The following is a 17,023-nucleotide window of genomic DNA, read 5'->3' on the forward strand; positions in this document are numbered from 1 at the left end:
CCAGGACTGCTGAGCTAGTCCTTGTTTGTGTAACCTGCTGCTGGCGCTTTGATTCATCTCTGTAACCAACCTTTTACAAGTAATTTGTTGCTGATTGGGACTCATGGAGAGGTTACATTAATATTACACAGCACACACTAAGCGCTGAGCTTGTTCTCCGCTGTATGTGGTGCAGTGCAGATAGAGCCTTGGATAATGTATTCAGATTCTGTTCTCTGGCAGCTTCTTCAGTCTACGTGAAGCAAACTACTCTTGAGGGAGGCTCGTTTCCAGTCCATATGGCAAGGTACTTTACATAGCGGTGTCCATTTCACCTTGTAGTAAATTGCGCAAAATACATTTTGAAAAATAATAAACTCCCTGCCAGGTGCAAGAGGAGAACTGTAAAGCCGTGCTACTGGCGCATTTTTACCATTTACTCTAGAGCTTTATAGACTTCACATGCATAATTGACAACAGTATTTGGATTTTTTTTGCTGGATCACACGTTTCTGTTTGTGCATAGCCCTTACTTGTGTATGTGTGTCTGCAATGTGCTCAGACTCAGGTGTGTCATGTTTGCAGTACTGACTCAGGTATGCCATTTTGAGAAATGTGTTGCTGTCAGCCATGAGTTGCTATCCACATAAGCAAAGAGGGATGATAAAGACAATAATAATAATCCTTGTATTTGATAAAGCGCCTTATCATGTTGTTGAGATGTCTCAAAGTGCTACAGTATATACTGCACATTAGGACATCCTCCCGATGTGAAAGGTGCTTTACAAATATAATTTTGTATTGTATTGCATTATACTGTAAAGTGAATTGACTGTATATTTTGTGGGCGAAATGCAGAGACCAATTGCGCACAGTAGTGTCTCACAAGCAGTTGTGGATTGAGTGATCAAATATGGAGTCCTGTAGTTCAGTGGTTAGAGCGCTCGCCTCACAAGCAAGAGGATCTAGGTTCGGTTCATCGGCAGGGCAAAACGTTGGGCAAGTTTTCCGGGGGTAATAATCCCTTAAAAAAAATGCTGTCATTCAATCCACAACTGTTTGTGGGACACTGCTGTGTGCAATTGGCTGCCATGTTTCGCCCACAAAATATATAGTCAATTCACTTTGCAGTGCATTCTGTGAAGCGCTTTGAGACATCTCAAAAGACCTGATAAGGTGCTATATCAAATGCAAGGATTATTATTATTATGGAGTGAATGAACATTTTTATTTCCCTGTAGGGTTGTAGGCCAAGAACAGGGACAAACTCTCTTCTCTTATTAAACAAAAGGCAAAGACGAAAGGTTATAGACCTGACCTGAAAAAAGGTTCTGACAAAAGGTCATCGACATGAAACATTAACTCATTTTCCTCTCTCCGTGGATGCTGCTTGACCAGCTTCATGTTAATACTAATACTAATCCTTGCATTTGATATAGCGCCTTATCACGTCTTCGAGACGTCTCAAAGCACTTCACAGAATACACTGTAAAGTGAATTGACTGTATATTTTGTGGGCGAAATGCGGCAACCAATTGCGCACAGCAGTGTCCCACAAACAGTCGTGGATTGAAGTGACCAATTTTTTTTGAAGGAATTACCCCTGCCTTTGAATCCGACAGTCGACTGAAAAACGGATTCCTACGTACTGCTACAGAAACAGGGAAGTGTGGAGTAAGGAAACTTGCCCAACCTTTCGCCCTGCCAGGAATCAAACCCAGGTCTCTCGCTTGCGAGGAGAGTGCTCTAAACCACTGAGCTACAGGACTCCATGTAACAGTGTGAAAGTGTTCTCAAGTGTTTATAACAGAAGTTCTCTTATTGTTATAGTACGTACAATGTTATAATTCTATCTAGTCCAAAAGAGTATATTAAGCAAACTTGACTAACAGTTTCACTGGATCAATCTTCCTGTGTTGTCTAATCACATTTTTAAAGTATGTTTCCCGCGACTTCGGTGTTTATCCCTTCTTTTATTAAATGGGGTTGCGAAATCTTTAAAGTCCATCTGAACAGGCAGATTAGATCTTAGTTTAACATTCAAATGTTGACATCTTAAACAATGAGAGTGAACTTGCACACGAGTGTCAGTCTACACTATGTGTGTTCAATATCCCAATGTAATCCACAACTTGACTCAAAGGCTGTGTGCAAATTGGCTGTTGTCTTTGCCAATAAATGCACACTTTATGGGAAACCGGAAATGCTTTGAGATGCTTCCATGCGTAAGGGTTATTATTACATCAAATTGATACGATACCAATTGCAATTATTATATCAAATTGCGATTATATTAAATTGTACTTATTATATCAAATTATTATTATATCAAATACAAGGATTATTTAGACATAGCAAAGATCTACAACCCTTGTAATATGATACCAACCTGAAAAGTAGCTGCCTATGCGTGTGGATATGTCTCAGCTTGACTCAGTTGGTGACATTCTCACCTCTGGGCCAGAAGGTGGTGGCATCAAGCCCCACATCAGGGATGTGTTTGTTCACAGACCAGGCTGACAATTCAATGAGGCTGCATTGCCATAGCTGCTGTGCTACAGGTGAAATATTAAACTGGGGTCCCATCCGTCTCTTCAGGTTAAAGATCCTATTGCCCATTCAGATGGAGAAATCCCCCGCATAAAATTCATGGCTGTTCATGGGACATTGAGGTGTGAAAATTGTCTGCTGCATTTGCCTACAAAATATAGTTGCTACACTTGATTACCTGTGAAATGCGTTGAGGTGTTTTGAATTTATAGGTGCTATGCCAACTGCAAGGATTATTTATTGTTATTATTGTGATGATGTGCTTCATGATAGTTCAGTACTGCTTCTTACCCTGACCTTTCCTTCATCCCCATGGTTACACTGCACTTGTGTTAATGGATCAGGCCTCAGATGACTGTCAGTCACGCTGGGGGACAAACAAGTGTAAAATGAGTATGACAAATGGAGAATGGTTCAGGTCATTTAGGCCCTGGTTAGATTTGTTATGCTCTAATGATGTGATGTGTGACCTATGACTCGCTGTGGATCTGTGCTAATGCACTACATCAATCTTGACTTTGACAAAAAAATCAAAAAAGCATATGTTGCAGAAAACCTATGGTGATATCATCCACAGACATGCATGGAGGTCAACTTCCACATGTATACGCATGACACCCAACTCTACTCTCTGCCTCCACCCTCGACTCCAGGATCACTGCTGTCCTGACAGAATGTCTGTCAGACATCAAGTCCTGGATGAGAGCTAACTTTCTTCAGTTGAACGTCAACAAGACCGAGGCTCTCCTGATTGGCTCCTGTCAGCGCCTCCTGACCTCAGGCGCTGACAGCATCACCATCCATGGTTGCACACTCCACCTCACTGAGCCAGTCCGCAACCTTGGGGTCTTGTTTGACCCTCAACTATTCTTTCACCCCACATCCATGCCATGACCCGTTCTGCCTTCCCCCACCTCCGCAACATCGCCCGGCTCTGCTACTGTCTCACACCATAGGCTGCCAAGACACTCGTACACGCCTTCATTACATCCAGGCTCGACTTCGTAAGTTCCCTACTTGTCAGCCTCCCCCAACTCCTCCCTTCATAGGCTGCAGATCATCCAGAACTCTGCAGCCCGTGTCCTCTCCCGCATCACACTCCGTGACTCTATCACCCCCATCCTCGACGGACTCCACTGGCTTCCCATCATACAGAGGATACAGTTTAAAATCCTGGTCCTCACCTTCAAAGCCCTCCATGGCCTTGCTGCCCCCTACCTCTGCGACTTCCTAAGCCCCTACCAACCTGCCTGCTCCCTCCGCTCAGCAGGCTCCAGCCTGCTTTACGTCCCTCGCCATGCCCACCTCCATTGGCGAGTGGGCCTTCAGCACTCTGTCCCCACCCTCTGGAACTCCATTCCACAGTCCTTCCGCCTCGCCCCCTTTCTTGCCTCCTTCAAGACCCTCCTCTTTGACCGTGGATTCGCTCACCCTCCTTCCCCCCCCTGCCCTCCATCTCCCTGATCCTGACCCACAGCTCAGGTTCAAAACATTGATTGTCCAGTGCCTTGGGACGTCCTCCTGACATGAAAGGTGCTATACAAATATAATTTTGTTGGTGGTGTGTTAGAAAAAAAAGTCAACGTAGATAAACTTCTGTTATTTTGCTGTATGTCTTGTCAATTCTTCCCACTCAGCTCCTGTTAACCCTACAACCCAAAACCTTTATGGGTAGTGTTATCCTAGCTGGACAAGCAGTGGGACGCTTGCCAGATTATGCTCTTAATGGCAAGCCATGCGGTTTTAGGTGACATACATGAAATTCTCAGTCTGGTTTGGGTAGGTTGTGCCAGTCATGCTGGTGACTAAATACAATACAACATGGGGGTCCATGGTGGGGCTGGCAGGCACGGTTGTTGGCTTTCCTCTGTAATAACAATAGACCTTGCATTTGATATAGCGCCTTATCGTGTCGTTGAGACGTCTCAAAGTGCTTCACAGAATATACTGTAAAGTGAATTGACTGTATATTTTGTGGGCGAAATGCTGTAGCCAATTATACACAGCAGTGTCCCACAAACAGTCGTGGATTGAATGACCCAATTATTAGTATTTTTTTTTGAAGGAATTATTACCACGGGAAATCGATCCGCCAATCGACTAACAACCGGGTCCTACTTACTGCTAGGTAAATTGAGGCGTGTGGATTAAGGAAAAGTGCCTAAGGTTTCGCCCCATCCATGAATTGAACCCAGGTCCTCTCACTTGCGAGGCGAGCTACAGGACTCGACTGTGCCCAGTGTCCAGGTGCAACGCACAGGAAGTGACGGTGCAGCAGCCATTTTGGCTTAGTGCCTGTTATAACACGATGTTTGGGTTTATGGTCTTGAAAATGCATGTTTTAATGTGGTTCCATTATATTTTCAAAGAGGCCAGTGGTCTATGTAGTGAGTGCATGCGGGACATTTGACTTTGGGAGGGCATCAGTGTTGAGCCCTGTGTTGCTGCTCAAAGCAGAACTTTCCCTGAGGTGATGGATTCGATTTGTGATGCTTTTACTTTGCAGATAAAGAAAGCAGCTCTTACAATTACAGGGTTAACAAAGCAAACTTCTCATGCCCTGCAGCAGAGTCGTTTTCCACTCAAATACATCAGGAATTTTTTTTGGGTGGGGGATTCACCATGTATTTGTGTGGACGCCATCCAAACTCCCCCCAAAGCCTAGAATTCACTGGCCACTCATCTCACTGTTCTCAGGGCATCGCTGGGGGGAAATTATCTGCCACGCCTGCCTCCATCACAGCATTCACTTCACTTCCGATTCATTTTAACCTGTGAAGCGCTTGGATATGTTTCTTTTACGTGAAGGAGCGATTGCTTCTGATGAATCAATCCTTCGGATAAGATAACAATAATAATCCTTGCATTTGATATAGTGCTTTATCACATCTTCGAGACATCTCAAAATGCTGCACAGAATATACTGTAAAGTGAATTGTATGTATATTTTGTGGGAGAAATGCAGCAGCCAATTGCACATAGCAGTGTCCCACAAACAGTCTTGGACTGAAGTGAACAATTTATTATTATTATTATTCTTTTTGAAGGAATTATTAACTCTGGAAAAGCAATCCACCAATCGGTTAAAAACTGGGTTCCTACTTACTGCTAGGTAAACAGGGGCGTGTGGAGTAAGGAAACTTGCCCAACATTTAGTCCTGCCGGGAATTGAACCCAGGTCCTCTAACCACTGAGTTACAGGACAACACAATGTTAAACCAAGGTCCCGCCTGCTTGTTCAGGTGGATATTAAAGATCCTGTGGCATTATTCAGAAAGAGATAATTCCCCCCCCCCGCCCCAACTCCAAAAAAAATTGTTCGCTGGCTCCATGGCTGTTTGTGGGACATTGCTGTGCGCAAACTGGCTGCCATGTTTTGCCTACAAAATATACACAGTTAATCCACTTCACAGTATATCCTCTAAAGTGCTTTGATGTCTCAACGATGTGATAAAGTGCTATATCAAATGCAAGGATTATTATTATTACATGTAAATAATTCCATAGGTTACATATAATAACATTAATCCTTGCATTTAACATAGCACCTTATTGCATCATTGAGACATCTCAACGCACTTTACAGAATATACTGTAAAGTGAAGTCACTGTTTATTTTTGGGTGAAACGCGGCAGCCAGTTGCGCATAGCAGTGTCCCGCAAACAGCTATAGGGTGAGTGACCAACTGTTATTATTATTATAACATGTTGGTGAGCCACTGGATTCACTCTGTAGTGGAGTCCGCACAGAGTTACAAAGATAAAGGCCTTGGCTTTTTCTACTCCAGCAGGGAGTTTATCCACAGAAAGTCTCGCCTAACCTACAACTGCGGGCCTCGGCTCTGGGACGTAGCCTCTGGCCGGCAAACCTTGAAGCTGGAACCTTGTTGGGCAGATTGTGCTATTGTCCTGATAAGGGAAATGGTAGGTTCAGATTTAATGTGTGTGTGAAATGGTCAAACACTTAGTCATTGTTCTTGTCACATCCCATTGTGTAATCGCAAGATCTTCCCCTCCCCCTCCTGCAAGACTGCTGAGCAACGAAAACAGATTTTAGCATTCGTATATAAGGCTGAAGAAGCATGGCTGTTTAACTCTTTCGTGCCAGTGACTCACATCCGTTTTAATTCATCAATAAATTGCACTACGGGGAGATGACGTCTCGGAAGGGACTTTATAGAGGCGTATAAGATTTTAAATGGGATTGAGAAAGTAAACTCAGAACAATACTTTCGGATGCACCAAGACAGAAGAACAAGAGGATAGGACAGATACTAGAAAGTTGTTCTTTATGCAAAGTGAAATCCATGTCTGGAACAGGTTGCCAGTTGAGGCCTTTTAAAAAGCAGCTTAATGCAGTGATGGGAGGATGAGATCAAGTGGGCTGATGGTCAGATGATCAGATGAACTTCTTTTTCCGAGCCTATCTCGTGAGCTTGCGATACAGAAACAACAACAAATTACATTTGTTTAGGGCTTTTTGCCTCAGGAGGACGTCCCAAAGTACTGGACAGTCAGGGAACCGCACATGAGGAAAGGCAGCATGAGGTCCCCTTAATGGGCTAGTGGTTAAAGGCACACTACCTCCCCCTGTAGCACCAAGCCATACAGGCCAGAAAGTCATAGGTTTGTGTCCTAGCGGGGTGTAAATTGTGATGTGTGATGTGTTAACATTGAATGGCTTGTGGCAGCCAAGCGTTCATAGTGATGTCGTTTTTTGATCTGTCCATGTCAGCTCTTCCTATGATTGTGAAACAAATAAGAGTTTTCACCTCATTACTAACTAGTCTATTCTCAGTGAGGGAAAGAGGTAAGCAGGGTCTACTTAGAGCTAAACTGGTTCCAAGGTCACAATGATCGGAAGAGACGACACAGAAGAATCAACAGGCTTTCAATAGGACTTCACCCACTAATAAGGAACGTGGACTGGTTTTAGATCATGTTAGTTTTATCCAACTGTTGATGTATTGTACAATAGTAGTCTAATTGTACCAAACAACATGCACTAATTTCAGGGACCTTAAGATAATTAACACATTTGTGGCTAACAAAATAAATGCATAAATCAATGCCGTCAGTTCTGGTAGCATAAATCAAGAAATATTCAATCAAGAAACAGTTATTTTGTTGGCCCACCAAAGAGGTGGCCACCACTGCATTAGTTGGTTCTCGGTGTGCTGTGGCCTTATACCCTTGATAGGTGACTGGACTCCATCCTTGGCTCTCTTTTCCTTGCAGACATCAGAGCCTGGATGAGTCCAAACTGCCTGTAGAGGAATGTGGACAAGATGGAAGCCATAGTCCTTGGTTCCTGCCAACATATTCGCTCCTGTGGATCCAAACTCCTCAATCTCCCTGGGCCCTCCCTCACATTCACTGAACCAGTGCGAAATCTAGGCGTCTGGTTCGACAACCAGCTGTCCTTCCTCCCCCACATCTGGTCCCTAACCAGGACCACCTTCTTCCAACTCCGCCACATTGCCCGCCTCTGACTGTACATTATCCCAAATGCAGCCGAAATCCCTTGTGCATGGGTTTCTTGCCTCCTGCCTGGATTACTCACTGGTCCAATATTCAAAAGATCCGGCTCATTCAGAATTCTACCGCCCACATGCTTACCCGGACCAAATTCCATATCCGCATCTCACCAGTTCTGGCCTCCACTCACTGAATGGATCCACTTCAAGATTCTCATACTCGTGTTCAACTCCCTTCACTCTCTGGCACCTCCCTACCTCTCCGACCTCCTCACTCCCCAATCCACCACCCGGCACCTCCGCTTGACTGGCACTGGCCTCCTGCTCGTCCCTCACACCCCACGCCCCACCTTGGAGGTTGCGCTTTCAGCCATTACGCCCCCAAACTCTGGAACACTCTCCCTCCTTCCCTCCACCTTGCCCCCTCTCTCCACTTTTTCAAATCTTGCCTGAAAACCTTCTTCTTCGACTGTGCTTACGGCCACCTTCTTCCTCCCCCGGGCTTGGAGTCAGGCTCCGCCACTTTTAAGCGCTCTGAGGCGCTACCCTGCGTGGAGGGCGCTATATGGTCAGAATTGTTCAGACAAATAATAATAATAATAATAATCCTTGCATTTGATATAGCGCTTTTCACGTCAGGAGGACGTCCCAAAGCGCTTCACAGAACACACTGTAAAGTGAATTGACTGTATATTTGTGGACGAACGCGGCAGCCAATTGCGCACAGCAATGTCCCACAAACAGTCGTAGATTGAAAATGACCAATTTATTATTCTTTGGTTTTGGAGGGATTATTATTAGGCACTTGGAGTAAGGAAACTTGCCCAAGGTTTCGCTCTGCCTGGAATTGAACTCAGGTCTCTCGCTTGCAAAGCGAGTGCTCAACCATTGAGCTACAGGACTCCATGACAAAGGGTCATGGACCCGAAACATTGATTCACTTTCCCTTCTCCATAGACGCTGCCTGACCTGCTGAGTGTTCCCAGCGACTTCTGTTTTTGTTCCAGATTTCCAGCATCTGCAGTATTTTGTGTTACATTTATTTAGCTATTGAGACCTATCTCCGCCCACCCCCATCCCTTTCAACAGTCATGTTGAGAAGCTGGCCAGGTCACATGCTGAATTTGCAGATTGTGGCATAGGACTCGCTGTTATATTGCCTTAGATAAAACAAAACGTATCTGAGAGTAGCTGATAGCCTGCTAACCTGCAATCTAATATCCGTGAACCAGGAGGTCAATTCACAGGCTGCTTGTTTGTGATTCTGCTGTGAAGGTATTGTTGGAGGAGGAGGCTGTTTTGTCTCCACTACACACCTTACTCCAGTCAGTTTTCATTATTATCAGGTTACTCTCAGATTTACTCAAATCGAAGGTGTGTTTTTTTCATTAAAACGTACCTTCATAAATCACGGTGGACCTTAGATTCCCTTTTCTCCAAAAACACCTCTAAAATCTGCCCTCCCTTAGATTCAAATAAATAGGATAAATTACAACGCACGTGTTAACTAGGACTGCTGGTGTTAACATATCACATTCCAAGATTTGTACTGAGTTATCTGATCTCAGCAGGGGCAGCAAATGAGGTGCAAAAAGTAGTTTATGCCACCTCTTGTGTTAAGGGGGGGAAAATAACTTGTGGAGTGTTTGTACCTCATTATTATCCAGTCTATGCTAGAGGAGTGGAGGAGATAATCAAGGTCTCCTTGAAGCTGAACTGTCTCCAAGGTGACAAGTTTGATAATGCAATATCAGAATCAAGCCAACCCTCAGTGACGGTCGCGTAGCCCGGTTCTTGAGCCAGGTAGGTCCGCAGTACTCCAGGGCACTACTATTGACAGCACAGCCAGCCTGACTCATCAGCAGGACTTGAAAGGGCAGACCAGTCACGGGGGAGGGACTCTTCCCACAACCCGGTAACCATGCTAGTCAAGGCCCTAACAGGTAGGGTGGACCGAGCTGGACAAGCAACAGGAAAATTTACCAGACAGCGTTTTTCAAAGATAAACTTTGCGGTATTTAGCTGATTAGAATCCAGCAGTACCCCAACCACACTCTGGGGTGTCCAAGTCTTGGCTCTTGCCAACCTGCGCCTAATAGTTTCTGGAATTAGGTAAGCAGAATGCATCCCTCCAGGGAGAGAGTGCAAATTCCATTCCAACAATCTATCTTGGACGTCCCAGCGCCGTGGGACATCCTCCCAACGTGAAGGCCACTATACAAATGCAATTTTTGTATTGTATCCCTGGAATTTCCAATTGTAGGTGGGATGCATGGAATTCTGAGTTCTGTTTGGATTCTCTCAAATATGGTGATGGGTTTCCGCATGTGTCAGACACCCGGGTGACTAAACAAAATTATCATCTTGTTTACATCTGCTGTTAAATGTATCTAAGCATATATGTGTGTGGTGTGTGTCTGCGTGGACTTGCGTGCCTGTGTGTACATGTTGCCTCGGGTATTGAGTGCACATTGTTCTCCCTGTCCACCATGGCTGAATAGGCTGTCAACTTCCAGTGTCTAGACTTGGAGTCCTGTAGTTCAGTGAGGGTGGCACTCGCCTTGCAAGTGAGACACCTAGGTTCAATTCCAGGCAGGGCGAAACCATGGACAAGTTTGCTTACTCCACTCATCTAATAATAATCCCTCCAAAAACAAAACAATAATAAATTGGTCGTTTTCAATCCACGACTGATTGTGGGACACTGCTGCGCGCAATTGGCTGCTGCGTTTCGCCCACAAATATACGGTCAATTCACTTTACAGTCTATTCTGTGAAACGCTTTGAGACGCCTAGAAGACATGAAAAGCGCTATATCAAATGCAAAGATTATTATTGCACTTGAAGAATGGTCACTTGAATAAGGAGGCAGAAGAGGGAGGGAGATGGGCAAGTATCATAATATGTCCATTCCTAGCAAAATCTTGTCTTACAAAGAGGAGATAGGAAGAACATTTGGAAAATATTAAGGGGGGATGGTATTAGAAAATTTGAATGCAATATGAAATTGACAGTGCCAGCTTTCAGCAGTGACCATATTATTGTTGCTGGCTGGCTGCTCAACCAGCTGCAGGGAAGTTGTTCCCATTCTTGACCTGTATTGTTGTATGAATCCTGGATTCAGCCACAAGATTTATTTCACTGGAGGTTTATGTTCTAGGCAAGTTGGTTTTATTTTTGAAGATCGGAAAGGATTTAACTTGGGGACAATAGAAAGTTTTCTCGAGATCTCAGTTACCAGTGCCTTCACAAGGTAATGATAAATAATTCTTGCACTCGATAGAGCGTTTATATTGTCTCAAACACTACACAGAGTTTCTGTAAAGCGAAGTGTGTATTTTATGCATACGTGTCAGCCAATTTGAACACAGCAATGTCCATGCTTTTGGCCACTACATCCCAAAACTTGGGAACACTCTCTCAATCCCTCCGCCTTGCACCTTCTACTCCATCTTCAGCTCGCACCTGAAGACCTTCATCTTCGACTGTGCTTGCCGACACCTTACACCGGGCTTGGCGTCATGCTCCGCCACTGTCAAGTGCTCTGAGATGCTACCCTGCGTGAGGGGCGCTACATAAATGCAAGTTGTTGTTGTCCTACAAACAGCCAATAAGTGAATGGTCAAATTTTATCTTGGGAATTGTTAGCCAGGGCACCAGAAGAAACGGCCTTCTCTTTTTGAATAGTGCCGTGGGATCTTTAACCTGAACAGGCAATGAGACCTCGGTTTAACATTTCATCTAAAGGAAGGAACCTCCATCAATGCAGGTTCCTCTAACACTATACTGTGGTACCAACCTGGACAATAAACTCAAATTCCATTCATGCAACTTGAATTCATGATCTTCTGACCTAGGGATGAGAATGCTACAAACTAAGCCAGGCAGACGCAAGGTCGCAAGACAGGTTTCGGGTGAAGTTGACCCTTCGGCCCATTTGATCTCGTCCTTCCAGAATACCCCTCCCACCATCCTCCTGTCACAGCATCAAGTAGATTCTTGTTTGTTAAAATGATTGTTTAATACTAATAATCCTTGTATAGAATGCAGCGCAGATAGACAGCACCTTATCATTACGCTAAGACATCTCAAAGTGCTTAACAGAATATATTGTTAAGTGAATTGACAGTGTATTTTGTGGGCGAAACACAGCAGCCAATTGCGCACAGCAGTGTCCCACAAATAGTCATGGATTGAGTGACCAAATTTTGGTGGGGAGGATTATTATCTCCAGAAAGCGATCCACCAATGGATTAACTCTTAATCATCCTAAATGGAAGGATGATAAAAAAATGCACCAAATATAAGTGACTCCAGCATCCTCGCCTCAACCAAACATTCTTGTAACCAGTTCTAGTCGTTAATTACAGAAACAACAACAACTTGGATTTATATAGCGCCCTCCATGCCGGATGGCGTCTCAGAGCGCTTCAGAGTAATGGATCCCGGGGCCGAGCCAGGGGGAGAGGGAGGAAGGTGACCAAAGGCGCGATTGAAAAGAAAGGTCTTCAGCCGAGACCTGAAAGTGGGAAGAGAGGGGACAAGATGAAGGGAGTTTCAAAGCCTCGGGGCATAGTGGCTGAAGGCACTAATTACAGTTGGGGTAAAAAAAATACTCAGTGGTGTCTGTCTGGAATTGCACTTTGCAAGCCTGAACCTGTGTGTGCCCGTGCCTTGTGTTGTGGATGTATATAGGGATTTTCACAAGGCTTTTGATAAGGTGCCCTTAAAGGAGGCTTGTTAAAGAAATTAAAGTTCATAGTATTGATGAAAATGTAGTTTACTTTCTTAATCCTGTTTAAAATCTTGTATTAGTATCTCTGTAAGGGCACCTCTGGGGTGTCTCTTTTTACGGTTGAAGAGCTTATTCCTCTTAACAATCATTGCTCCTCTCTGCACTAACTATATGACCTAGGCTGCTCCTTATACCAATGCTCCGAGATTTTATTATACATGAAGGACACCATACAAATGCAGGTTCTTGTTGTGTTGATGGAAGCAGAACTGTACGCAGTAATCCAGGTGGAGCTTGGCTAGAGCACTGTACAGTTTGAGTATGACTTCCAGAGAGCTCAACCTGACTGGTTTGGCACAATGTCACAGCATCCTGTTTCCTTATTGTTTTCCTGCTTTATACTTTTCGTGTTTCTCTTCCTTCTTACAACTGGCCTGAAAGGTATATAATTCTGGTATGATCTATCTGTGGATCTGGGACAAGATGTCTGTGAAACTGTCTGCCGCTTGGTTGAACAGTGTGTTCATTGTCCTGATGCAGTCACGTATACTGTTGAGTCAATAACTCTGCATTTCTCAAGGCAATTTGCAAAAGCTATTAAGTTAGTCTGTCTGCATAACATATTATTCCAAAGAATTCTCTAGGATTTCTATGCATTGTGTAACTCCCGTAGCTCGGGCTCCCCAGTCAGCTGTGTGAAACGCTTTGAAACATATTCACGGCATGAAAGATAGCTGTTGTTTTGCATGAGGCAATTGGTAAAGGCAGTGTCACCACCAGACAGTTTCTTTACCATTTGAGCCATCAGACATTTTATCATTTGTCTGTGATAAAGCCATCAAAGGCCCAGGTTATGCCCTGGTCTCTGCATGCACAGTATTAGCTGATCTCACCTGGGGTGAGAGGGGCATAGATGGAAAGATCTGTATGTGTGATATGTAGGTCTGGTATCGTCAGTACAGTTTCATGCACTTCTGCTTATATATACCTGCTGATAGTTGAATACCAGGGAGCTAGGTGTACAACAGTGGTGAGTCTTATGTCTGTAGCTGCTGTGGTGAACTCCTGTGTGTTGTATATTAACACCAAATTCAGCTCAATTAAGCTCTTTTTTTAGCAATGTGGCTGGTTTAGAAATTCCTGCTCCCAAAACAAAAACAAATGGAGGTAAGAGAAATCCTATTGGATGTTAAGCAGAGCAGCTTGCAATCTGATCAGTCTGTTGAGGACAAGGGCCACTTGGGATATAGAACTACTCCCTTTCTTCTTTGTCTGTCTGATGGTCACGTGAACTTGTGTTTGAACTCTGAGGAGAACCATTCCCAAAACACAATAGACCCACAAACTGAGAAATGGATCATTCTTATCCAATATTCGTTTCTGCTGTGGCGGTGTTCATATTAACATTTTACTGCATTAAAGTTTGGTTTCAGTAACTAGTGTAAAGTGAGCCTGTACAATCCACAGCTGATATTTGCATTCTGCTTCCCCGAGATGCTACCCCGTGTCAAGGGTGCTATATAAGTGCAATTTGTTATTCTTGTTGTCTGTTCCATTAACAAACCCTAAAATCAAGATCTCTCAAGCATAATGGGCAGATATGGACCTTTAAGCTGTTTAGCATGTTTGCCTGTGAGGTCCCAGTCAAATATATGTGATTGTTTGCATTGTGCGTGCCTGTGTAGAACCAGAGAAATTTATAACACAGACTCTCTAGTCCATTCAGTGTATGTTTCTTTAAATGCATGGTAATTAATACAGTTACAACATAGCCCCAGCTCACCAGGTATCCAATCGATCGGGAAACAGAGCAAAGGTCAACACCTGATGTGTGCAGTTGGAAAATTCCACCTTCTTCCAGTGGTGTGGTATCACGTACGGTTCAAGAAATGCTCAAAACCGATGCACCTGCCCCAGAAAAAAAGTCTTCCCCTGGCTAACCTTTTCATTTGTTCTGACAGCTTGCTGGCATGTAGTGTCTCTTCTAAAGTTTCACTGGTGTTAGGTCACTGAACGATAGTTGCTTCTCTTAGGCTGTGCAAAACACAGAGACTGGGCAGACAGACACTCTCTTCGTGCCTGGCAGGACCCACCTTTCTTTCCACTGCAGTTTTTGCACGCACTTCCTCCTCTGATCTGCCTCTCAATCATCTATCTCCATTTAATTAATTGAGTTTGCTTGGTTTAAGTCACGGAAAAGAAACACAATCTTTGCTCCTCTGATGGTAGTGGCAGGAGGTAATGGCAGCGCATTAAGAGATGCACACCAAACTCTTCACGTGTAGATCCCGGGCTGCGCTACACTGTGTGAGCTGATCTCAGCCAGGGTATCCCTTGCCCACCGCCAGTTTACAGAGGTTCCTGATCTAGAGCCCCTCACTGAAAAATGCCCCTGTGGGTTCACATTACTTCCTGTGTACAATTGGCTGCCGCGTTTCGCCCATATAATACAACAGTCACTCCACTTTACAATATATTCAGTAAAGCACTTTGAGATGTCTCAACGGCGTGATAAGATGCTACATAAAATGCAAGTATTATTATGATTATTTACGCAGGAAATACCGTTTACTTAATTTTACTTCCTGCGCACATGTACTGTCTGGAATTCCATCCCCCAATCACTCCGCCTCGCCCCCTCCTTAACCTCCTTCAAGTCCCGCCTCAAAACCCTCCTCTTCGACCGTGCCATTGGTCACCCCCCTTCCACCTCCCCTCCCTTCTCCCCCCCCCCCCACCCCGACCCCAGTTCGGGTCCGAAATGCTGTACATTGTCCAGCGCCTTGGGACGTCCTCCCAACGTGAAAGGCGCTATACAAATGTAATCTTGTTTTTGTTGTTGTTGCTGTATACAAGGATGTGTCACAGATGTTAATTCCTGCATGCATGTACTGCATAAGCAGGGAATACCACTTAGGTTACTTTCTGTACACATATACTATATACGCAGGAAGAGCTGCTGACATTAATTCCTGCATGTTATGTTTTTTTTAATGTTTATTTTCTGTGAGGAGCATCTGAAGTGGTGGCTCTTGTGGGTTTTGGTCCCTGTATACAAGGAAGTGATTGTACCCATCCTAGCTCATTGGGAAAGTTATCACTTTTGCCTCAGCAAAATAGCTGCTCTGTGTAACTTTGGAACATTGGTGCACATGTGGTTTAAGCTTCAGGGTGGTTCACCTCAGATCGATCCTGCGCTTATTCAACCACTGCATGCACAAGTGCTCAAATAGAACTCTGTGCAGCGATCAGGAGATGGGTATCTGGTTAATTTATTCCCCTCTCCAACCCAGATGCTGAAGCCAGTTATGTCACCCAGACTCACAGCTTGGCTGATTGACTGCTACTGGAAGATTTGTTTGTTTGCTTGCATTTCACCCACAGTCAATTCACATTACAGTATATTCTGTGAAGTGGTTTGAAATGTCTCAACTTTGTGATAAGGCCCTATATATCAAATGCAAGGATTATTATTATCTGATAACTTTTATTTTGATTCCTTCACATATACCCCCGTCTCACTACCACCAGCAAGCACACTCAACATATATATGGTTAAACTTTAAAATGGCTTTGCCTCTTATTTGCAATGAATAATTAAAAGGCCTGTCTGTAGCTGTTAACCTTGGGTAATTTGCTGCCATTAGTATCATGGAAGATATCTTGATGGTGCAGAGCAGATTGCCTGCCTTATTCTTGGTAACTCAGGATGTTTAATGCAAATCTTTGTTTCATTGATGAGACGTCCCAAAACTCTGGAACACTCATCCTCCATCCCTCCACCTTGCCCCTTCCTTCCCCATCAACCTGAAAACCTTCCTCTTTGACCGTGCCTATGATCACCTCCCCCCTCCTGCCGGCTTAGCATCATGCTCCACCACTGTCAAGCGCTCTGGGGCGCTACCCTGAGTAAGGGGCGCTATAGAAATATAAAGTTGTTGTTGAGAAATGACAGGTGATTCTCTTCTCAAGTGAAGCTAGTTTTTTACTTCTTTGAACAGATCTGAATCCAAATCGTGGCAGACAATTCCTCCTGATATTTATATGTTTTTCTGCATCCCAGGCTCAGCTTACACCAGGCCAGGGAGAGCCTCTATTTGCTACATGTTCCTGTGGTTAAGTGGGGCCTGTATGACCAGTGACGTATTGTTGGATCTGTTTCACTTGTGAGGAAATGTTTTCTGCTCTCAGCACTTATACACTCTCTGAGTCTTTCCTGTTTGTAGTATCACTCTTTGTAGACTGCATATTTGTTTTTGTTCCAGTAGGATACGGTTCAAGT

At 44.2% G+C, this 17,023-nt stretch overlaps 1 protein-coding gene across 3 annotated transcripts in view; it reads left to right on the forward strand.

The window, feature by feature from the left end:
- The window catches only part of LOC103187203 (coronin-2B), a 94,281-nt gene that overhangs the window by 16,923 nt on the left and 60,335 nt on the right, over positions 1 to 17,023 (forward strand). The window contains exon 1 of one of the 3 annotated variants that reach the window (XM_007906591.2): positions 149 to 286. The exons of the other annotated variants lie outside the window; for them this stretch is intronic. The gene's annotated coding sequence lies outside the window, so the exon portion shown is untranslated. Of the gene's footprint in view, positions 1 to 148; positions 287 to 17,023 lie in introns of those variants that run through there. 3 annotated transcript variants of the gene reach the window in all.

Source organism: Callorhinchus milii, unplaced genomic scaffold, assembly GCF_018977255.1.
Source record: "Callorhinchus milii isolate IMCB2004 unplaced genomic scaffold, IMCB_Cmil_1.0 Scaffold1, whole genome shotgun sequence".
Lineage (NCBI taxonomy): Eukaryota > Metazoa > Chordata > Chondrichthyes > Chimaeriformes > Callorhinchidae > Callorhinchus > Callorhinchus milii.